At 52.4% G+C, this 24,833-nt stretch overlaps 1 protein-coding gene across 1 annotated transcript in view; it reads left to right on the top strand.

Annotated features, from left to right (window-relative positions):
* The window catches only part of LOC128697282 (zinc finger protein 271-like), a 193,557-nt gene that overhangs the window by 5,921 nt on the left and 162,803 nt on the right, over positions 1–24,833 (top strand). The gene's annotated exons all lie outside the window — the stretch shown is intronic.

Genomic DNA, 24,833 nt, shown 5'->3' with positions numbered 1-24,833 from the left:
GTTTCGCCTGCGTTGTAGACTTCATCAGTCGATTACAGAAACATCAGCGCTGGTGGTGGACGAAGCAGAGCAGTGGAGAGGCAGCTGATGTAATCAATCAGCCTTCGAGCAAGATGGTAACTTTCTTAGCCTATTGCATTAGCAGGTGGCCAGAGGTTAATATTCTGGAGAGTGAGATGCAGCAGTTTGAGACGAGGGCTGCTGAGGCATGCATCAGAGGGCTGAGGATTAGTGCAACCTGCAATCATTGAAAAAGTCCTCAGGTAACACAGGTTAACTTTGATCCGTTGTCTAGTGTTAACTTCCAGAGGTATCATAATTCACATGAGCGTCAGGAACCATGTGCTCATGCGATGCTTCACATGACAACCGGAAATCAAGTATAACTATGTGGTAGTTGTCATGAGCGTCAGGAGCCAATTACACGAGGCAGTCTTATTTAACCAGAGGTTTGATAAGTTGGAGGAAGAAGGATGGATAAGGATGGATTGTGGAAGAAGGATAGGTGGGGTGAGGAAAGGGGGAAGGTAATAAACGTAAGTGGCTCAACCACTTCGGCGCTCATTAATAAAGGTGTACGTGATGTGTTACTCATATGAAGTATACCACACCACCCTTCAGAGGCACACGTGTGTACAAGTTGGATACAAGCATGACGGTGAATTGGCAGTAGGTACAGTTTTGCTATTGTCCTTTTTTTGAGCAGGCGGCAAGTTACTCGGGTTGGTTGCAAGAGGCTTGTTGGAGTTGGTGGTCGGCTGATCTGCTCTGATCTGCCATAGGTGTTCAAATGTTACTTAGATGTAGGGTATTCACAGTATGGTTGGTTTTATCTGACTTGAATATAGACTGGCTCTGGTGGTACCCAGTCTTCTAAATCTTCAGGGTGATCACTCAGTATTTTTGGTCTTGGGAAGTCCTCCTTGTGAATGAAACTTCGGACACTATAGTTTGTCTAGTCCGACATTTATTGCTTCGATCTTCTGTTGGAAGTGCAGATCTTCCATTCTGATTCTGTCCCTCAGTCTGGTGCCTGTGATGAAGCGGAGTGCCTTCTTCTGGATTCTTTGTAAATGTAACATGTTTTTCGTTATTGACATGGATACTCAAGGATATACAAGCATAGGCCTTATCTTATATAAGTGCTTTTTTGATATGAGAGGGAGCCTGATTAATTAAACCTGTATAACTGATTGAGGCGGACTTTTGCTAAGGTTACCTTTTTGGTGACGTGTGATGTGGATTGGAGTAATCTCTTTCGTAGCTCAAGATCTTCTTTCGGTTTTTGATGGTGATAGGTGTACCTTTGATGGCGATACCTCCATTGTTTTCATTTGCTATGGTATAACATCCGACGGTGCTAATGAGAACCTTGTCAGGATTGGTCGTGATTCTCTATTTCCTCTTCAAGATCGCTGTTTTTCGTAATTCCATGTTCATCTTTTCTATCAACCTTTTGTGCCTGTTCTTTCCAGATGCAGGGGGCGGATGATACTACCTGGATAACATTGTTGTTAAATTGAGTAATGATGGTAAAGTTGTATTCGGACTGAGGGAGATAATTTACATAAACATTGAAGAAAATAGGGCTTAAACATGAACCCTGTGGCACTCCAGATGTTGTAATAAAGTTGATAGAATTACCGACAATATGTAAAGTAAAAGGACACAAGTGCAACTAATGTGACATTTTTATTGTGGCAATGTTTCGCTCTCCAGGAGCTTTGTCAAGCCGTTACGGCATGACAAAGCTCCTGGAGAGCGAAACGTTGCCACAATAAAAATGTCACATTAGTTGCACTTGTTTTCTTTTACTTTACTCCAGCTGTTGACGAGAATGAATCTACCGTCTTGCAGTTGAGGGTGGGGATGATGCTACTACTTGTTAGGAAGTTATATAAGAGTCTGAGAAAGGTCCAGTTGTGATCTAGAAGGTTTTGCCACAGACTATCAAAAGCTTTGTGAACATCCCGAGTCGCAATTAGGGCAAGATTGCCTTGTTTCCTCAGGCTGTCCACAGCATCGAAGATGTTATTGGTTGAGTGTTGGGCTCCTCAGTGGGTCCTAAAACCAAACTGGTTTTCAGTGAAGAGGTAATTGAAATTCATGTTAGAGATAATTTTTTTCAGACTTTGCCAGTAACTTCATATAAGGAAACAGGTATGTAGTTCTGGCTTATGTTTGTCTTTATTGGGTTTTGCAATGAATATCATCCTCGCTTATGTCGCTTGTGTCACAGGAGAAGTGTCCAGAGGCCAGGATGGCATTGTAGATGTTTACCAGAGACAAATTTCGGTTTCAGGGTAGGTACTTTGCTTTGCTGTTATGCCTGAGGGGCCAGGAGCTTTATTTCTCATTCTGTCTATGACTTGGCACATCTCTTAGGGTAACTGGTCTAGTAAGGGGGTGGTTATCTTCGGGTGTTCTTGTGTCAGTTAATGGTATTGATTGGAAGTCTGCCCGATCATCTCTCCATTGGTTAACCCACTGGTAGTAGTTATTGTTGAATCTCCTGTTATCATTGTGTGGGAATATTCTCCCACACTTCGCCCATCAAATTGGCTTTGTCTTGCGGGTCTTCCAGGTTGATACACTTCCTCATCGCCTTCGTTGGTGAAGGAGTATGTTGAACGTGGTCTTTACCCCAAAGAGCTGGCGAATCTTACCACAGAACTGTTCGTGTCGATGTTTGTATTGGTTAGCCTGGAGAGCAAGATATCTCCATAACTCGCTTTTGTGCTGGGTGATCAGGTTGATTAATTCCCTCCTCATCCCCTGCAGTATACAAGTGTGTACTGTCCCAATTGGTAGTGCCTCCTACACTTTGATAATTTTTCATGCTATCCTTAATTTCCCTGGTGGTAAGTACTGTTTTGTTCGCAGCATGCATGGGTGACATCAGAGATTCCTACGTGGAGGAAGCTGATTGCCTCGTTCATTACAGTTGAGGGCTGGTTCTCAAGCACAACAGTATGGTCATTGCTTAGGTGGTCCCTGAAGGGGTCAAAGCCCAGGGTTTCTAGGTTTTGATGGAGTGGGTACCTGGCATGGCGAAGTCTGGAGTTTCATTATGACAGTGATGTGGTCCGATCCAACATTTCCACCAGGGTAAACTCTGCAATGAAATGCGTCTGTCTCTCTTGGTAAGGACTACATCAGGTGTCCCCGGGTGAGGGGGCCCACATATGACTTGAAGAATGGGCCTTGGAATGATAGATTTCTTGCTGACATTAGATTGAGTAGATGTTTCCCTTATGATCACCTTGTGGTCGGGCGGAGCCGTTTTTGAAGAGCGGGGTGGTGGGCGTTAGCCCCCTCCAAGTACTGTGGGTACATTTCTGAGTATCCGATGTAAGAGGATGGACTTTATGTATGGTTGTCTAAGAGAAATATCCTGTTCCCACCATAGTTGCCCATAGGAAGTGGTCAGTTCCATTGCCTAGATGTCCTCGTCAACGTAGATGTTACGGAAAGCATATCCTAGTTTCACTATTTATTTATTTATGTCTTTGCAAATAGTACATTGAGATAATGTATTTACGATAATGGGTTGCAATGCAAAGAAAGCCTCTGTTATGCCTAGGCATTATGGGCCGACTTAACATTATTGACTTACCGACTACTTAACACTAAGAATTATATCAAAGTTGTACAGTAGAATATTAATTATCATACTTGTACAGTAGATTATTAAATATAAGTGAATCTAATTTATATAAGCCACAAGATATTCATATATTCAAAAATACTTTTTGTTAAAACAATGATTCAACTGTATTCCTGTCAACAATGGATAAAAGGTTCAAAAGAAATTGTTGAAATTATGATATGGGAATACATAATTGAGTATGTGAGTACCGAGTATTTAGCATTTAGTCCAGGGTGATTAAGTGGCTTTTGAGAAGTCTTAAATTGATTTTCAGACCGGGTTACTTTAGTATCTTCTGGTAATGAATTCCATATTTTGGGGCCCTTTATGTGCATAGTTTTTACACGGTGTGATATGGACACGGGGTACATCAATAAGAGATCTGTCTTGTGTTATGGTCATGAAACATAATGAAACAGCTATCCCGCTGTCGAGTCCTCTAGATTTCTCTATTGTTGAGTTACATCGGTGCTTAATATGTTGGTCTGGTCTGACAGATGTCTCGTTCAGGATGATGTCCGGGTTGTGGCTGCAGAGTTCAACTTCTAGGAGGTAATGGTTGTTGAAGTGGCAGATGTTGAGTTGTAGAATTAATTGTAATCCCCATTATTACTTCTGTTTTGCTTGGTTACAGCGTGTGGGTCACTGATTTCTGAGATAATAGCTACTTGTTGAATGAGCTCTCGCTGCTTGATTCATCGGTGGGGAGGTGGTAGTCCTGTGTGATTTTCTGCTACCAACTTGCTTGATCTTCATCGTTGCTGCTGACACTGACATGTCTGAATCATCCTCTGTCACCAAGGATTCTTCAGACTCTGCATTCGATATCTGCGGTGATTCTTCTTGCTCTACGATATCAGTGGTCACAACTGTCCTCGTCAATTGGTGACAATGGGGCCAGAATGTAGATTTGTTCGAGAAAAAGATTCTTTGCTCGGTTGTCTCCGATTGGGTCATTAGTAGGACCTGAAAGGTTCTTTGGTGCAGCCTGTACAGCGGTAGATTCTGCAGCAGTCTGGTGCTGGTGCTGTGACTGGTGTCATTTCCATGGTGGCTTATGTCCGTTTCCACAGGGCCTTCTGCTATAGTTGGGACTTGGAGGGGGGGATGCTGGGAGTGTTATTCCCCGTGGCCTGGGGGGGGGAGGATTACTCAACAGTGTACTTTGTTTGGGATAATGAAGGGGCGAAGTTGTTTGCTGTTAACAGGTCACTGAGAATAGATATGTAGAATAGGTGGTCATTTCCCGCTATTCTTTCAGCACTGAAGCCGACCTAGAGGCAGGAAGATTTAGAGTGGAGTCAGGAAACATTGGGGGTGGCGGCTTAGAGGCGACTTTCACGTTATTCGCCTGTTTCTTATCTTAGAGCAGTTTATTGATTGCGTCTTTCCTCCCGGGGCAGATTGGGGAAACAGCACGGTGCTTCTCGTTGATGGGGATATAATGTACTTGGGATTGTTTGTTGGGACACTCCCTATTTCCATGCTTGCCAGAGCAGAACTGCAAACTTCTGTTTGGCTGTTGCAATTGTTTGTGTTACGTTTGATATTGACAAATCTTTCCCTAGAGATCTGGTCGGGTGTGCAGCTGGTTCCAAAGCATACCATTCCTTTGTCACACATTTGCTTAGCACCTTCTGGTGTCTCGAGTTTCAGAAAATGTTTTTATTGGAATTTGTGTGTGTGTGTGTGTGTGTGTGTGTGTGTGGTTGGGCCAGTATAATGGTTGGGGACCCGTTGATGGGGAGGACGGGAGACGACGGTGTGGAAGAGAGGACCGGGGGGTGAGAAGCGATGGGGGAGGAGCTGTTGAGCAAGGTCTTGTAGATATAGAAGCTTGCATGTGAGATGCAGATTGGAGAACAGTAGGTGACGAGGTAGGGACCTCGGCGTCCAGGATTGCAAAAGTTAGATAGAGGTGACTGGAAGGTGTGACTGCAGGAGATAGTGGGAATTGGGACCCCAGAGGTTGGGAGTCTGTTAGTAACTCAAGAATAAGAAATACGGGGAAGTCTTCCCTGGAGGTGTTGATGAGACTGCCATGGCATAAGTAAAGCCTTCTGCCTCTTTGAGACTATGGATTTCAGGTTCATTCAAGTAAACTTGAGAACGACAAGAATAGGATGGATGAGCTTCATGACAATTAAGGCAGGAGGGAGGTGGACCAAAAGATGTATTGGTATGTTCATCAGCACCACAGACTGGGCATTCAGCCATGGACCTGCAATATTTTGCCAGATGGCCAAAACGCCAGAAATTTCTTCACTGTTGTGATGTAGGGGTCACATGTCAGACTCGTAAATGGTGCCCCGCAATATAAACCGATTATGGAAGCTCACGGCAGTCAAAAGTTAAGCGAGTTATATTGCATGGGTAGCGCCACCTCCTGCCGGCAGGCAGTACATGTGTGTGTACTTTAAGGATCGGGAGGTCTTGGATCTCAGGCTGTTCCAGAATGTCATCACCACATGTTTGGAAATTGCTTTGAACAATGGTATGGGGTAGAATGACTGTACCACTACAAGAATTGAGAGATTGGTGTTTTTCAATTGCTACAGGAATGGCATACAGTAGACTGTCATTTAGCACAGTTTATTTGGCACGATTTGGGTATAGCACGATTGAAGAATTGTGGCACAATTTTATGTAACACGTCTTACCTGGAGTTTACCTGGAGAGAATTTCGGGGGTCAACGCCCCCGCGGCCCGGTCTGTGACCAGGCCTCCTGGTGGATCAGCGCCTGATCAACCAGGCTGTTGCTGCTGGCTGCACGCAAACCAACGTACGAGCCACAGCCCGGCTGATCAGGAACTGACTTTAGGTGCTTGTCCAGTGCCAGCTTGAAGACTGCCAGGGGTCTGTTGGTAATCCCCCTTATGTGTGCTGGGAGGCAGTTGAACAGTCTCGGTCCCCTGACACTTATTGTATGGTCTCTTAACGTGCTAGTGACACCCCTGCTTTTCATTGGGGGGATGGTGCATCGTCTGCCAAGTCTTTTGCTTTCGTAGTGAGTGATTTTCGTGTGCAAGTTCGGTACTAGTCCCTCTAGGATTTTCCAGGTGTATATAATCATGTATCTCTCCCTCCTGCGTTCCAGGGAATACAGGTTTAGAAACCTCAAGCGCTCCCAGTAATTGAGGTGTTTTATCTCCGTTATGCGCGCCGTGAAAGTTCTCTGTACATTTTCTAGGTCGGCAATTTCACCTGCCTTGAAAGGTGCTGTTAGAGTGCAGCAATATTCCAGCCTAGATAGGACAAGTGACCTGAAGAGTGTCATCATGGGCTTGGCCTCCATAGTTTTGAAGGTTCTCATTATCCATCCTGTCATTTTTCTAGCAGATGCGATTGATACAATGTTATGGTCCTTGAAGGTGAGATCCTCCGACATAATCACTCCCAGGTCTTTGACGTTGGTGTTTCGCTCTATTTTGTGGCCAGAATTTGTTTTGTACTCTGATGAAGATTTAATTTCCTCATGTTTACCATATCTGAGTAATTGAAATTTCTCATCGTTGAACTTCATATTGTTTTCTGCAGCCCACTGAAAGATTTGGTTGATGTCCGCCTGGAGTCTTGCAGTGTCTGCAATGGAAGACACTGTCATGCAGATTCGGGTGTCATCTGCAAAGGAAGACACGGTGCTGTGGCTGACATCCTTGTCTATGTCGGATATGAGGATGAGGAACAAGATGGGAGCTAGTACTGTGCCTTGTGGAACAGAGCTTTTCACCGTAGCTGCCTCGGACTTTACTCTGTTTACGACTACTCTCTGTGTTCTGTTAGTGAGGAAATTATAGATCCATCGACCGACTTTTCCTGTTATTCCTTTAGCGCGCATTTTGTGCGCTATTACGCCATGGTCACACTTGTCGAAGGCTTTTGCAAAGTCTGTATATATTACATCTGCATTCTTTTTGTCTTCTAGTGCATTTAGGACCTTGTCGTAGTGATCCAGTAGTCGAGACAGACAGGAGCGACCTGTTCTAAACCCATGTTGCCCTGGGTTGTGTAACTGATGGGTTTCTAGATGGGTGGTGATCTTGCTTCTTAGGACCCTTTCAAAGATTTTTATGATATGGGATGTTAGTGCTATTGGTCTGTAGTTCTTTGCTGTTGCTTTACTGCCCCCTTTGTGGAGTGGGGCTATGTCTGTTGTTTTTAGTAACTGAGGGACGACCCCCGTGTCCATGCTCCCTCTCCATAGGATGGAAAAGGCTCGTGATAGGGGCTTCTTGCAGTTCTTGATGAACACAGAGTTCCATGAGTCTGGCCCTGGGGCAGAGTGCATGGGCATGTCATTTATCGCCTGTTCGAAGTCATTTGGCGTCAGGATAACATCGGATAGGCTTGTATTAATCAAATTTTGTGGCTGTCTCATAAAAAATTCATTTTGATCTTCGACTCTCAGTCTGGTTAGCGGCTTGCTAAAAACTGAGTCATATTGGGACTTGAGTAGCTCACTCATTTCTTTGCTGTCATCTGTGTAGGACCCATCTTGTTTAAGTAGGGGCCCAATACTGGGCGTTGTTCTCGATTTTGATTTGGCATAGGAGAAGAAATACTTTGGGTTTCTTTCGATTTCATTTATAGCTTTTAGTTCTTCCCGCGATTCCTGACTCCTAAAGGATTCTTTTAGCTTAAGTTCGATGCTTGCTATTTCTCTGACCAGTGTCTCCCTGCGCATTTCAGATATATTGACCTCTTTTAGCCGCTCTGTTATTCTTTTCCGTCGCCTGTAAAGGGAGCGCCTGTCTCTTTATATTTTACATCTACTCCTCCTTTTTCTTGCGGGAAAGAAAGAAAACTTCCCTTTTCCTCAAATGGCCGCCTTGTGGATCAGCTGGGGAGACCTCCCGCCGTCCACATCCACCTCCCCCCCCCCGACACCACCTCACCATCAAAGCATTCGTACTTCATACGTGTCCAGTCCAACTTTTCTGCCACAAGATTGTGATTGTGAATTGTGTTTTGATCTTTTAATTGCTATATCGTATATCTGCCAAGCAATCATGACACCCAGTAAACATATCAGTGTTGCTCAAAGTGGCAAGAAAAAGTGTAAGCATTTAAATCTTAGAATTAACGACGGAAACAAAGATATTAGACAAGACATCCTGTGGCCATAATGAAGTGTTACTTTGTACACATAAAAAGAGGTAAACATAAGTTTGTGTGACTGACTTACCGAATGACACTTACTGACTGAATGACTGACTTACTTGACTGACTTACTGATCAACATGGCATAGGAACGCCTTGCTGATACTATGATCAGAAAGATATTCTGAAGACTTCGGATGTAGAGTGAAAAACTTAGTCCATTGTGTACTATAATGCATAGTATGTAAAATGTGGAAATTTATTTGGTCCCTAAAGTTCCACAGGACAGATACGGCATACAAAGGGGGTCCCAGAATGGCCGTAATGGAACAGCTGAGCTGGGTGGCCCTTAAACCCACCCAAACAAAAAGCGTTCTCCCCGAGTTGGCGTGGTTGGTAAGCACTATTTAAGTTATAGATTTACCCTTCAGGGAAGGAGTAGGTAATTTTACTGGTAGTACACTAATATTAGGTTTACTAAGGCAACTGTAGATAATAATGTAGACCTAAAACCTTAACATAGGTAGTAATAGGCCGATAATGTAGGCAAACACTAGGTTAAGTTAGCTAGGGAGAACTGGCAGCCCTAGCTTGAAGGATGAGGTGCGGGTCTGGAAGACACGAGCTCTCCCTTCTGTAGACAGACACCAACTGGACAACACGTCCCGTGATCAACAGACGGCGCCCCCCAATGTGTCTTCACATTTGAGACCTGGGGAAATCTGGTAGAGGCACCTCGATGTACCGTAGATGACCACCTCTGTCAGGCCCATACAGTAAGACAAGACCTCCACCCCTTTCTGTAGGATTTCTGGCCAGTGTCTGGGAAAAATTGTGAGCGAGTTGATCTGTGGGCCTGTATGCAGCTGGCAGTGCATGCCCAGTACATACCAGTCTCTCTTGTCTATCTAGAAGCTAGTGTCCATGTCTGCATAGTTGTACTAGGGGATACACACCCCCTTGGATATAGGAATTTCTGAGGTGCAGGCAGGTCACTAATATCGATTGAATATTGCAGGATTAAGGCTCCCGGTTGCACGTGGTTTCTGAGGGGAAGTCCAAAGGGGCTAAGGCTAAGCTTAGGGAAGTTGAAGATCAGGATATATGCTGCAACACCAAGTAAGTTAGTTCTTTATACATGCATGCAGGCGAGTTTCTTGCAACATCAATCATTTGTGAAAATCTGTCCTATAAGCCACTTGTGAGGCTGAGGTACCGACCTCAGAGCTCGGTGTCAACAGAGTTTGCCAGGGTAGGCGACTCACTTGGAGGCAGTCCAGACAATTTTTCACAAAGTGGTCCTTCGAACTGGATGTGGAATAGCTAGGTTAAAATTAACATAGCTAGGCCACAGTTAGGAACCAGTTTAACAGTTAGGTTAAGTTAGCACACCTAGGCCCAGAGTTACAGAGGCCAGGCCAAGCTGACTATACACAGAAGTTATTAGCAGTAATTTGCAGGCAGGCCAGGTAGGCTAGAGAAGCTTGTGAATTTAATTATTTACAGTGATTACAAGTAATCCAGAGTAGGAGACGTGTGTTAATTACAGTGGATTTGCAAGGTAGCCATAGTTAGGCTAGGTTTGTGCAATATTTGCAACAGTTATAGTAGCTAGGACAGATTTAACCTAGTTATTATTTACAGGGAGTTCTAAAGCCATGTTTAATTAAGCTATAGCACACTGGTTAGGTTAGAATTTGCCTTAACCAACCTTCCATGCTAGACTGAGTAAGCTAGGCCAAGCTGTTTACATACATTACTTATTTACTGTTTCACAAGTTGAATTGAATTTATTTGTGTTAACCAAGAGATTTTAAGTTGTATACTGTATTTTTATTGTGTGATTTTCATTGTCTTTGATTGATGTTAATGTAGGATTTGTGAATTGTACCTGAGACTAGGTTAAGTCCTGTAATTATTTGCTGGCATTGTACAGGAAATTGCTAGGTTAAGCTTTCACATCGATACACATTTTGATTGGGATTTGAGAGCTAACAGTGCACATTTTAAGTCAGAGTTGAGTCAATATAACAAAGGTAATTGTTAAGCTTGTTGAGAAGCCTTGAGACTCGTTCATTCTTACCTAACACCGTGACGTGCTGTGGGGTGGACTGGGTAAAGTACAGTTAGTGTCACACTCCTCATTAAACTTCGACAATGGCAGATGGGAGTTCAGGAGAGTCTGGTTCAGTGTTAGCAAAATTAAAACGATCAGTGGCAGCATACAAAGGGCATCTGAACAAAACGCGTAACAGGTGCAAGGCTACTTGCCAACGCAGTAACATAGACTGCGAAGATTTGCAATACTGCTTGAAGCGTTTGGGGGAAAAATGGGAAGCCTATGAACAAGCATTCTCAGCATATAAGCTACAGGCTATTGAGGATAATGAATCCCAGGGTAGTCTTCAGCAGGCTCTGGACGAATTCACTAAGGATGATGTAGATTGTCATCAGGAGATGAATACGCACAAAGATAAGTTAAGTACATTAAAGGCTAGTATTCCAAGGGTGGTGTCGAACACCGCAGGTACCCCAAACAGCCACACACCTGTCAATATGTTGCCCAGGTTGCCCCAGTTGAATTTACCGACATTTGACAGAACCCTGAGTACATTGCTTTCTGGGATCAGTTTAAAGCCCAGATAGATGACAGGAACGATTTGTCAGATGCCGTCAAATTGCAGTATTTGCGGTCACAGCTCAAGGGTAAAGCCTTAGACTTGGTCCGGCACTACCAGATTACTGACACTAATTACCACCATGCCAAAGACCAATTAGAAGACATGTTTGGCAACACTGAGGAGATAAAAGTGGCCATACTTTATTGGTTGTTGGATCTAGAGGCTTGCCGACATGACCGTCAAAGCCTAGAGAAGTTCCGTATTGAAATTATGAGCTTGACAAAACGTTTCAGAGAATTGCATGATGATGATTCAGAATGGGTCCTTAGCCAGGTGATTCAGAGGAAACTGGCTAGCACTACAGTGCATGAGTTACACTTAAAATATCGGACGAATAAGTTCACGATAAAATAAATTGTTGAGGGGTTGGGAGATCTCGTTTCTCATTTGAGTATAGGTGCGAGAGAAGTCACCCCCATCACCACATAAATACCCAGACAGTTACTCAAAGATCTCGAGAGATCAGTCTAAAGCTCGTACGACTAACGTTGGAGTGCACTATGGTAAAGAGGTGTCTAAGGTAAGAACCTGTAAGCAGAACCTTAGAGGCACTCGTGCCAGAATATGCGTGTTCTGTGAAGGCAAACACACTAGCACGAGTTGCCCGGAGTATACAACACTGAGCAGTAGGCAACAGAGACTAAGGGAGTTGAGACTGCTTCAAGTGTTGTGGGGAACACTTTGCGAGAGACTGTGGCACCCAGCTCAGTGAGTCGAGTCTGTTGCAAAGGTAAGCACCATACTGCACTATGTCCCAATAATTTAAGGGAACCCCAGGCTAGTAGGGATATCTCTCAGGTAGAGATAGAAAGTGAGTCCGAACCTGAAATGGTAGCCAGCGTGATTAGTGGGAGTGAAGTCTCTAATCCGAGTGAGAATCACGGAGGTGCTGCCCTACCTACAGTCATGGCAAAGGTTGTGAATGGGCACAGGTCCGAAACAACCCGATTATTCTTTGACCCAGGAGCACAAGTATCCTTGATAACAAAGAAGTTGGTGGCTATATTAAAGTTGAAGGCCACAAAGAAAGTTAGTATGATGTTGGGAGGGGCTGTAAGTCAGGTCCCACCCAAATCTTATGATGTGGTGGATGTCAGTCAAATTAGGTGGACATCGCAGAGACATTACAGCCTTGGTGGTAGAGATGCTACCCATGGCAATTACAGCGAGAGGTCTTGCTGCAGCAGCTAAGCAATCGAAAGACCTTGACGTGAAGCTGGCAGACCAGGGAATTACCACTGACAGTCAGAAATGTAGGTATCCTGGTGGGAGCCAATCATATAGATGACTTCCTGTCTACACGACGGACGTTTAAGGAAGGAATTGGTTTATACAGATCCCCAGTAGGATACATCATAGGCGGCAGGTTTCCACCTGAATTCCCTGCCACACCAGATAGAGGAGAAGCTGTCCCCATGATAGCTGGGGGAGTAGTGATAATGAATACTAGTATACACGATGAACCGCCAGGGAAGCTGAACCAGGTATGGAGTGACGAACACTCGGCCACCTTGGGAAAACACTTGTACAGGGTACATAAAGAGGGAGATAGATTGCCATTAAATCCAGGGAACCTCGCATCAGTGGGACGAAAGGCTACCAGGGCATGTGGGCCACTGGGTGGGAAAGTACGGAGCCGCTCAATCAAGGCTAGACATACGAAAGACGTTAAAGTTAAAGGAAAGGGTGCTAAGACCACCGGAACCAACAAGTTTACACCCCCAAAGGTCCACGCAGGGGAAACTGGATGGTTGAAGTTAGACCCGGAGTCTGCTCGACGAGAGTGGCCGGACGGCACTCGTGTCCAGGGTCCGCCGTGGGGGCTCGCGGAAGGTGAACTTGATTTAGATTTAGTACCTACCTTCGCCGGCGGGAGGATGTGGAAATTTATTTGGTCCCCAAAGTTCCACAGGACAGATATGGCATACAAAGGGGGTCCCAGAATGGCCGTAATGGAACAGCTGAGCTGGGTGGCCCTTAAACCCACCCAAACAAAAAGCGTTCTCCCCGAGTTGGCGTGGTTGGTAAGTACTATTTAAGTTATAGATTTACCCTTCAGGGAAGGAGTAGGTAGTTTTACTGGTAGTACACTAATATTAGGTTTACTAAGGCAACTGTAGATAATGTAGACCTAAGACCTTAACATAGGTAGTAATAGGCCGATAAAGTAGGCAAACACTAGGTTAAGTTAGCTAGGGAGAACTGGCAGCCCTAGCTTGAAGGACGAGGCGCGGGTCTGGAAGACATGAGCTCTCCCTTCTGTAGACAGACACCAACTGGACAACACGTGCCGTGATCAGCAGACGGCGCCCCCCACGTGTCTTCACATTTGAGACCTGGGGAAATCTGGTAGAGGCACCTCGATGTACCGTAGATGACCACCTCTGTCAGGCCCATACAGTAAGACAAGACCTCCACCCCTTTCCGTATGATTTCTGGCCAGTGTCTGGGAAAAATTGTGAGCGAGTTGATCTGGAGGCCTGTATGCAGCTGGCAGTGCATGCCCAGTATGTACCAGTGTCTCTTGTCTATCTAGAAGCTAGTGTCCGTGTCTGCATAGTTGTACTAGGGGATACACACCCCCTTGGATATAGGAATTTCTGAGGTGCAGGCAGGTCACTAATATCGATTGAATATTGCAGGAATTAAGGCTCCCAGTTGCACGTGGCTTCTGAGGGGAAGTCCAAAGGGGCTAAGGCTAAGCTTAGGGAAGTTGAAGATCAGGATATATGCTGCAACACCAAGTAAGTTAGTCCTTTATACGTGCATGCAGGCGAGTTTCTTGCAACATCAATCATTTGTGAAAATCTGTCCTATAAGCCACTTGTGAGGCTGAGGTACCGACCTCAGAGCTCGGTGTCAACAGAGTTTGCCAGGGTAGGTGACTCACTTGGAGGCAGTCCAGACAAATTTTCACATAAAAGAAGTAATTGTCGTGTTGGTCTTTTCTGAATAGAATGACAGGCAGTTGAAATAGTGTCATCAGAAGGTCATGGTCATATAGAAACAGGAACGGAGGTGGTCCATTTTGAGGTGGGCACGTGATCTGACACCGTATGAGGAGAGGCTGGAAGCATAGTCAAAGACTCGTAGAGGTCAGAGGTGTCAAAGGAGTGTGGGAGAAAACGTCACCCGCATAAGATAGAGGGGCAGTAGAAAGGTCCAAAGAATGGTTTTAAGAAATGTTTTTAAGAAATAAAAAATGAAAAAAGGGGGAAGGTGTGGAGGAGCAGCTCCCAGAAGGAAAGGACTGCAAGTCTCCCCTTCTGTGCCTCAGAGGACAACCACAGTGCACCGGTAGTGCAAATGCGACGTGGAACCTGTGCCATCGTACCCTACCCTTCAAGCCAGTAAACCAGCAGTCAGGGATAGCAACCTCATATCTACTGAGCCACCTCGGCAGACACAAGGGAGGGCTTTCAGAAACTCACCACAAAGCATACCTCCTTCGGCCGTCACCACCTTGAATCCGACAGGCAGTCTCCAGAGATACACCCATCACCTGAAAGACGCCCGAAGCCTCTCCCCTGGGAGACCGGAGAGGGATCGGGATCTCTAGGTGATCCAGATTCCACGGCAAACTGCACTACCACCAAGGACCTTAACGGAAGGAAATGGACCCTGGAACCTTTTCTCAGGTCTAAGAACTACAAACAACCTCAAAGGCTGAAACAGGAAAGAGAAAGTGGAGGGATGGGGAGAAGAGGAGGAAAGGGAAAGGGGTGACAGGGAGGATGGGATAGGGAAGGGAGGATAATGAAGTTCATTCTCAGAAAGAAGACCAAAAGGTCTAATTGCTCAGACCAGTAGCCTCTTCACCGCGCCAAGGAGCACCCTCCCTCCCCCTTGAAGAGGAAAGACTTCTTGAAGGTAGAGCGACTGTCTTGCCAGTATTAAGGTCAGCAAATGTTGAGTGAATCGTATAATCACGCGGCACTGGATGTAGAATTATGTTCACATGAATCACACGTCTGGATTCATATTATTGTTCACATTATCGCCAGAAGTCATGGACAAGTGGAATGATTCACGTAACTGTCAGTGTGACTGGCGGGATGGTTCAGAGGAACCGTGACTGGCGGGATGGTTCAGAGGAACCGTGACTGGCGGGATGGTTCAGAGGAACCGTGACTGGCGGGATGGTTCAGAGGAACCGTGACTGGCGGGATGGTTCAGAGGAACCGTGACTGGCGGGATGGTTCAGAGGAACCGTGACTGGCGGGATGGTTCAGAGGAACCGTGACTGGCGGGATGGTTCAGAGGAACCGTGACTGGCGGGATGGTTCAGAGGAACCGTGACTGGCGGGATGGTTCAGAGGAACCGTGACTGGCGGGATGGTTCAGAGGAACCGTGACTGGCGGGATGGTTCAGAGGAACCGTGACTGGCGGGGTGGTTCAGAGGAACCGTGACTGGCGGGGTGGTTCAGAGGAACCGTGACTGGCGGGGTGGTTCAGAGGAACCGTGACTGGCGGGGTGGTTCAGAGGAACCGTGACTGGCGGGGTGGTTGAGAGGAACCGTGACTGGCGGGGTGGTTGAGAGGAACCGTGACTGGCGGGGTGGTTGAGAGGAACCGTGACTGGCGGGGTGGTTGAGAGGAACCGTGACTGGCGGGGTGGTTGAGAGGAACCGTGACTGGCGGGGTGGTTGAGAGGAACCGTGACTGGCGGGGTGGTTGAGAGGAACCGTGACTGGCGGGGTGGTTGAGAGGAACCGTGACTGGCGGGGTGGTTGAGAGGAACCGTGACTGGCGGGGTGGTTGAGAGGAACCGTGACTGGCGGGGTGGTTGAGAGGAACCGTGACTGGCGGGGTGGTTGAGAGGAACCGTGACTGGCGGGGTGGTTGAGAGGAACCGTGACTGGCGGGGTGGTTGAGAGGAACCGTGACTGGCGGGGTGGTTGAGAGGAACCGTGACTGGCGGGGTGGTTGAGAGGAACCGTGACTGGCGGGGTGGTTGAGAGGAACCGTGACTGGCGGGGTGGTTGAGAGGAACCGTGACTGGCGGGGTGGTTGAGAGGAACCGTGACTGGCGGGGTGGTTGAGAGGAACCGTGACTGGCGGGGTGGTTGAGAGGAACCGTGACTGGCGGGGTGGTTGAGAGGAACCGTGACTGGCGGGGTGGTCGAGAGGAACCGTGACTGGCGGGGTGGTCGAGAGGAACCGTGACTGGCGGGGTGGTCGAGAGGAACCGTGACTGGCGGGGTGGTCGAGAGGAACCGTGACTGGCGGGGTGGTCGAGAGGAACCGTGACTGGCGGGGTGGTCGAGAGGAACCGTGACTGGCGGGGTGGTCGAGAGGAACCGTGACTGGCGGGGTGGTCGAGAGGAACCGTGACTGGCGGGGTGGTCGAGAGGAACCGTGACTGGCGGGGTGGTCGAGAGGAACCGTGACTGGCGGGGTGGTCGAGAGGAACCGTGACTGGCGGGGTGGTCGAGAGGAACCGTGACTGGCGGGGTGGTCGAGAGGAACCGTGACTGGCGGGGTGGTCGAGAGGAACCGTGACTGGCGGGGTGGTCGAGAGGAACCGTGACTGGCGGGGTGGTCGAGAGGAACCGTGACTGGCGGGGTGGTCGAGAGGAACCGTGACTGGCGGGGTGGTCGAGAGGAACCGTGACTGGCGGGGTGGTCGAGAGGAACCGTGACTGGCGGGGTGGTCGAGAGGAACCGTGACTGGCGGGGTGGTCGAGAGGAACCGTGACTGGCGGGGTGGTCGAGAGGAACCGTGACTGGCGGGGTGGTCGAGAGGAACCGTGACTGGCGGGGTGGTCGAGAGGAACCGTGACTGGCGGGGTGGTCGAGAGGAACCGTGACTGGCGGGGTGGTCGAGAGGAACCGTGACTGGCGGGGTGGTCGAGAGGAACCGTGACTGGCGGGGTGGTCGAGAGGAACCGTGACTGGCGGGGGGGTCGAGAGGAACCGTGACTGGCGGGGGGGTCGAGAGGAACCGTGACTGGCGGGGGGGTCGAGAGGAACCGTGACTGGCGAGGAACCGTGACTGGCGGTGTGGTCGAGAGGAACCGTGACTGGCGGGGTGGTCGAGAGGAACCGTGACTGGCGGGGTGGTCGAGAGGAACCGTGACTGGCGGGGGGGTCGAGAGGAACCGTGACTGGCGGGGGGGTCGAGAGGAACCGTGACTGGCGGGGGGGTCCAGAGGAACCGTGACTGGCGAGGAACCATGACTGGCGGGGTGGTCGAGTGGAACCGTGACTGGCGGGGTGGTCGAGTGGAACCGTGACTGGCGGGGTGGTCGAGAGGAACCGTGACTGGCGGGGGAGTTCAGAGGAACCGTGACTGGCGGGGTGGTCGAGAGGAACCGTGACTGGCGGGGTGGTCGAGAGGAACCGTGACTGGCGGGGTGGTCGAGAGGAACCGTGACTGGCGGGGTGGTCGAGAGGAACCGTGACTGGCGGGGTGGTCGAGAGGAACCGTGACTGGCGGGGTGGTCGAGAGGAACCGTGACTGGCGGGGTGGTCGAGAGGAACCGTGACTGGCGGGGTGGTCGAGAGGAACCGTGACTGGCGGGGTGGTCGAGAGGAACCGTGACTGGCGGGGTGGTCGAGAGGAACCGTGACTGGCGGGGTGGTCGAGAGGAACCGTGACTGGCGGGGTGGTCGAGAGGAACCGTGACTGGCGGGGTGGTCGAGAGGAACCGTGACTGGCGGGGTGGTCGAGAGGAACCGTGACTGGCGGGGTGGTCGAGAGGAACCGTGACTGGCGGGGGGGTCGAGAGGAACCGTGACTGGCGGGGGGGTCGAGAGGAACCGTGACTGGCGGGGGGGTCGAGAGGAACCGTGACTGGCGGGGGGGTCGAGAGGAACCGTGACTGGCGGGGGGGTCGAGAGGAACCGTGACTGGCGGGGGGGTCCAGAGGAACCGTGACTGGCGGGGGGGTCCAGAGGAACCGTGACTGGCGAGGAACCGTGACTGGCGGGGTGGTCGAGTGGAACCGTGACTGGCGGGGTGGTCGAGTGGAACCGTGACTGGCGGGGTGGTCGAGAGGAACCGTGACTGGCGGGGGAGTTCAGAGGAACCGTGACTGGCGGGGTGGTCGAGAGGAACCGTGACTGGCGGGGTGGTCGAGAGGAACCGTGACTGGCGGGGTGGTCGAGAGGAACCGTGACTGGCGGGGTGGTCGAGAGGAACCGTGACTGGCGGGGTGGTCGAGAGGAACCGTGACTGGCGGGGTGGTCGAGAGGAACCGTGACTGGCGGGGTGGTCGAGAGGAACCGTGACTGGCGGGGTGGTCGAGAGGAACCGTGACTGGCGGGGAGGTCGAGACGACCCGTGACTGGCGGGGGGGGTCGAGAGGAACCGTGACTGGCGAGGAACCATGACTGGCAGGGTGGTCGAGTGGAACCGTGACTGGCGGGGTGGTCGAGTGGAACTGTGACTGGCGGGGTGGTCGAGTGGAACCGTGACTGGCGGGGGAGTTCAGAGGAACCGTGACTGGCGGGGTGGTCGAGAGGAACCGTGACTGGCGGGGTGGTCGAGAGGAACCGTGACTGGCGGGGTGGTCGAGAGGAACCGTGACTGGCGGGGTGGTCGAGAGGAACCGTGACTGGCGGGGTGGTCGAGAGGAACCGTGACTGGCGGGGTGGTCGAGAGGAACCGTGACTGGCGGGGTGGTCGAGAGGAACCGTGACTGGCGGGGTGGTCGAGAGGAACCGTGACTGGCGGGGTGGTCGAGAGGAACCGTGACTGGCGGGGTGGTCGAGAGGAACCGTGACTGGCGGGGTGGTCGAGAGGAACCGTGACTGGCGGGGTGGTCGAGAGGAACCGTGACTGGCGGGGTGGTCGAGAGGAACCGTGACTGGCGGGGTGGTCGAGAGGAACCGTGACTGGCGGGGGGGTCGAGAGGAACCGTGACTGGCGGGGGGGAGAGGAACGAGAGGAACCGTGACTGGCGGGGGGGTCGAGAGGAACCGTGACTGGCGGGGGGGGTCGAGAGGAACCGTGACTGGCGGGGTGGTCGAGAGGAACCGTGACTGGCGGGGTGGTCGAGAGGAACCGTGACTGGCGGGGTGGTCGAGAGGAACCGTGACTGGCGGGGTGGTCGAGAGGAACCGTGACTGGCGGGGTGGTCGAGAGGAACCGTGACTGGCGGGGGGGTCGAGAGGAACCGTGACTGGCGGGGTGGTCGAGAGGAACCGTGACTGGCGGGGTGGTCGAGAGGAACCGTGACTGGCGGGGTGGTCGAGAGGAACCGTGACTGGCGGGGTGGTCGAGAGGAACCGTGACTGGCGGGGTGGTCGAGAGGAACCGTGACTGGCGGGGGGGTGGTCGAGAGGAACCGTGACTGGCGGGGTGGTCGAGAGGAACCGTGACTGGCGGGGTGGTCGAGAGGAACCGTGACTGGCGGGGTGGTCGAGAGGAACCGTGACTGGCGGGGTGGTCGAGAGGAACCGTGACTGGCGGGGTGGTCGAGAGGAACCGTGACTGGCGGGGTGGTCGAGAGGAACCGTGACTGGCGGGGTGGTCGAGAGGAACCGTGACTGGCGGGGTGGTCGAGAGGAACCGTGACTGGCGGGGTGGTCGAGAGGAACCGTGACTGGCGGGGTGGTCGAGAGGAACCGTGACTGGCGGGGTGGTCGAGAGGAACCGTGACTGGCGGGGGGGTCGAGAGGAACCGTGACTGGCGGGGGGGTCGAGAGGAACCGTGACTGGCGGGGGGGTCGAGAGGAACCGTGACTGGCGGGGTCGAGAGGAACCGTGACTGGCGGGGGGGTCGAGAGGAACCGTGACTGGCGGTGTGGTCGAGAGGAACCGTGACTGGCGGGGTGGTCGAGAGGAACCGTGACTGGCGGGGGGGTCGAGAGGAACCGTGACTGGCGGGGGGGTCGCGAGGAACCGTGACTGGCGGGGGGGTCGAGAGGAACCGTGACTGGCGGGGGGGTCCAGAGGAACCGTGACTGGCGAGGAACCATGACTGGCGGGGTGGTCGAGTGGAACCGTGACTGGCGGGGTGGTCGAGTGGAACCGTGACTGGCGGGGTGGTCGAGAGGAACCGTGACTGGCGGGGGAGTTCAGAGGAACCGTGACTGGCGGGGTGGTCGAGAGGAACCGTGACTGGCGGGGTGGTCGAGAGGAACCGTGACTGGCGGGGTGGTCGAGAGGAACCGTGACTGGCGGGGTGGTCGAGAGGAACCGTGACTGGCGGGGTGGTCGAGAGGAACCGTGACTGGCGGGGTGGTCGAGAGGAACCGTGACTGGCGGGGTGGTCGAGAGGAACCGTGACTGGCGGGGTGGTCGAGAGGAACCGTGACTGGCGGGGTGGTCGAGAGGAACCGTGACTGGCGGGGTGGTCGAGAGGAACCGTGACTGGCGGGGTGGTCGAGAGGAACCGTGACTGGCGGGGTGGTCGAGAGGAACCGTGACTGGCGGGGTGGTCGAGAGGAACCGTGACTGGCGGGGTGGTCGAGAGGAACCGTGACTGGCGGGGTGGTCGAGAGGAACCGTGACTGGCGGGGTGGTCGAGAGGAACCGTGACTGGCGGGGTGGTCGAGAGGAACCGTGACTGGCGGGGGGGTCGAGAGGAACCGTGACTGGCGGGGGGGTCGAGAGGAACCGTGACTGGCGGGGGGGTCGAGAGGAACCGTGACTGGCGGGGGGGTCGAGAGGAACCGTGACTGGCGGGGGGGTCCAGAGGAACCGTGACTGGCGGGGGGGTCCAGAGGAACCGTGACTGGCGAGGAACCGTGACTGGCGGGGTGGTCGAGAGGAACCGTGACTGGCGGGGTGGTCGAGTGGAACCGTGACTGGCGGGGTGGTCGAGAGGAACCGTGACTGGCGGGGGAGTTCAGAGGAACCGTGACTGGCGGGGTGGTCGAGAGGAACCGTGACTGGCGGGGTGGTCGAGAGGAACCGTGACTGGCGGGGTGGTCGAGAGGAACCGTGACTGGCGGGGTGGTCGAGAGGAACCGTGACTGGCGGGGTGGTCGAGAGGAACCGTGACTGGCGGGGTGGTCGAGAGGAACCGTGACTGGCGGGGTGGTCGAGAGGAACCGTGACTGGCGGGGTTGTCGAGAGGAACCGTGACTGGCGGGGGAGTCGAGAGGAACCGTGACTGGCGGGGGGGGTCGAGAGGAACCGTGACTGGCGAGGAACCATGACTGGCAGGGTGGTCGAGTGGAACCGTGACTGGCGGGGTGGTCGAGTGGAACTGTGACTGGCGGGGTGGTCGAGTGGAACCGTGACTGGCGGGGGAGTTCAGAGGAACCGTGACTGGCGGGGTGGTCGAGAGGAACCGTGACTGGCGGGGTGGTCGAGAGGAACCGTGACTGGCGGGGTGGTCGAGAGGAACCGTGACTGGCGGGGTGGTCGAGAGGAACCGTGACTGGCGGGGTGGTCGAGAGGAACCGTGACTGGCGGGGTGGTCGAGAGGAACCGTGACTGGCGGGGTGGTCGAGAGGAACCGTGACTGGCGGGGGGGTCGAGAGGAACCGTGACTGGCGGGGGGGTCGAGAGGAACCGTGACTGGCGGGGAGGTCGAGAGGAACCGTGACTGGCGGGGGGGTCGAGAGGAACCGTGACTGGCGGGGGGGTCGAGAGGAACCGTGACTGGCGGGGGGGTCGAGAGGAACCGTGACTGGCGGGGGGGTCGAGAGGAACCGTGACTGGCGGGGGCGTCGAGAGGAACCGTGACTGGCGGGGTGGTCGAGAGGAACCGTGACTGGCGGGGGGGTCCAGAGGAACCGTGACTGGCGAGGAACCGTGACTGGCGGGGTGGTCGAGTGGAACCGTGACTGGCGGGGTGGTCGAGTGGAACCGTGACTGGCGGGGTGGTCGAGTGGAACCGTGACTGGCGGGGGAGTTCAGAGGAACCGTGACTGGCGGGGTGGTCGAGAGGAACCGTGACTGGCGGGGTGGTCGAGAGGAACCGTGACTGGCGGGGTGGTCGAGAGGAACCGTGACTGGCGGGGTGGTCGAGAGGAACCGTGACTGGCGGGGTGGTCGAGAGGAACCGTGACTGGCGGGGTGGTCGAGAGGAACCGTGACTGGCGGGGTGGTCGAGAGGAACCGTGACTGGCGGGGGGGTCGAGAGGAACCGTGACTGGCGGGGGGGGTCGAGAGGAACCGTGACTGGCGAGGAACCATGACTGGCAGGGTGGTCGAGTGGAACCGTGACTGGCGGGGTGGTCGAGTGGAACCGTGACTGGCGGGGGAGTTCAGAGGAACCGTGACTGGCGGGGTGGTCGAGAGGAACCGTGACTGGCGGGGTGGTCGAGAGGAACCGTGACTGGCGGGGTGGGCGAGAGGAACCGTGACAGTCGGGGTGGTCGAGAGGAACCGTGACTGGCGGGGTGGTCGAGAGGAACCGTGACTGGCGGGGTGGTCGAGAGGAACCGTGACTGGCGGGGTGGTCGAGAGGAACCGTGACTGGCGGGGTGGTCGAGAGGAACCGTGACTGGCGGGGGGGTGGCGTGGAACCCTGACTGGCGGGGGGGTCGAGAGGAACCGTGACTGGCGGGGGGGTCGAGAGGAACCGTGACTGGCGGGGGGGTCGAGAGGAACCGTGACTGGCGGGGGGGTCGAGAGGAACCGTGACTGGCGGGGGGGTCGAGAGGAACCGTGACTGGCGGGGGGGTCGAGAGGAACCGTGACTGGCGGGGGGGTCCAGAGGAACCGTGACTGGCGAGGAACCGTGACTGGCGGGGTGGTCGAGTGGAACCGTGACTGGCGGGGTGGTCGAGAGGAACCGTGACTGGCGGGGGGGTTCAGAGGAACCGTGACTGGCGGGGTGGTCGAGTGGAACCGTGACTGGCGGGGGGGTCGAGAGGAACCGTGACTGGCGGGGGGGTCGAGAGGAACCGTGACTGGCGGGGGGGTCGAGAGGAACCGTGACTGGCGGGGTGGTCGAGAGGAACCGTGACTGGCGGGGTGGTCGAGAGGAACCGTGACTGGCGGGGTGGTCGAGTGGAACCGTGACTGGCGGGGTGGTCGAGTGGAACCGTGACTGGCGGGGTGGTCGAGAGGAACCGTGACTGGCGGGGTGGTAGAGAGGAACCGTGACTGGCGGGGTGGTCGAGAGGAACTGTGACTGACGGGGTGGTCTAGAGGAACCGTGACTGGCGGGGTGGTTCAGAAGAACCGTGACTTGCGGGATGGTTCATTGGTTCTATACAGACCCATAATAGGGGGTTTCCGTTATGGGGTTCTTGACCTCTAGGGGTCCGCATTCCAGCACAGTATTAAGGAGTCAAGGCACAGCTGCCGGGCCCCCAGGGCCACTGCCAACACAGTCACCACATGTACATGGAGGGATGGCATGGAGAGTGCAAGGATGGCATGGAGAGTGCAAGGAGGGAAGACAGGAGGGTGCAAGGAGGGAAGACAGGAGGGTGCAGAGAGGGAGTGAAGGCAGAGGGGCGGAGACAGGGAAGGTAGAAGGGTGGAGGGAAGGCAGGAGGATGCAGGGAGAGAAGGCAGGAAACATTGAAGAGACTAGAGCATGGAGAGTGATAGGAAAAATTCTGGGACTTTGGAGGAGACATATATTTTAATGGTCGTATATAACAGTAGTTGAGAGTAGAGGTGACAAGGTCCAGAGACTGTGTTAAGTACAGTAGGGTGTTCAGCAGAGCCTTACCTTAACACAACCACGGGTTCGATTCCCGGCGGGTGGAAATTCCGACACGTTTCCTTACACCTATTGTCCTGTTCACCTAGCAGCAAATAGGTACCTGGGTGTTAGTCGACTGGTGTGGGTCGCATCCTGGGGGACAAGATTAAGGACCCCAATGGAAATAAGTTAGACAGTCCTCGATGACGCACTGACTTTCTTGGGTTATCCTGGGTGGCTAACCCTCCGGGGTTAAAAATCCGAACGAAATCTTATCTTATCTCCTAAGATATCACAGTGGAGTTTCTCTTGCTGATAAGCATTCACTTCTCTCAAGAGGTAGCCGCTGACATCAGTGTCAGTGACTTTGAGATCTATATTATAAATTATTAATATGTAATAAAATTTCTATCAGTTTGTAACTTTGGATTATGTAAATTAAACAGATTTATTTTGCACATATTGACATAGAAGCCCTTGGCTCATCTATGGAGCAAGGTCTGTATCACCCTTGTGAGTTTAGCACATAGCTGGAGTTCTTAATATGCAGTAAGATATACGTATCATACCTTTTATGAGTACCAATAATTTTTCCACTCTGAGCTTGCCCATGGACCAGGCTCATCTGGTACTTGTCTGGTCAACCAGGCTGTTGCTGCTGCCCCACGTATCCATCACAGGCTGGTTGATCTGGCACCTGAGGAAGATACTTGTTCTGTATCCTACTGAAGACTTCTACACTTTGTCCCAGCAGTGATTCTGAAATCGTCTGGAAAGATGTTGAATAATCTGGGGCCATGAATGTTGATAGTGTTCCCTTATTGTGCTCACTGCACCCCTG

Source organism: Cherax quadricarinatus, chromosome 48, assembly GCF_038502225.1.
Source record: "Cherax quadricarinatus isolate ZL_2023a chromosome 48, ASM3850222v1, whole genome shotgun sequence".
NCBI classification, from domain to species: Eukaryota; Metazoa; Arthropoda; class Malacostraca; order Decapoda; family Parastacidae; genus Cherax; species Cherax quadricarinatus.
This window is presented reverse-complemented; position numbering and strand designations above follow the sequence as displayed.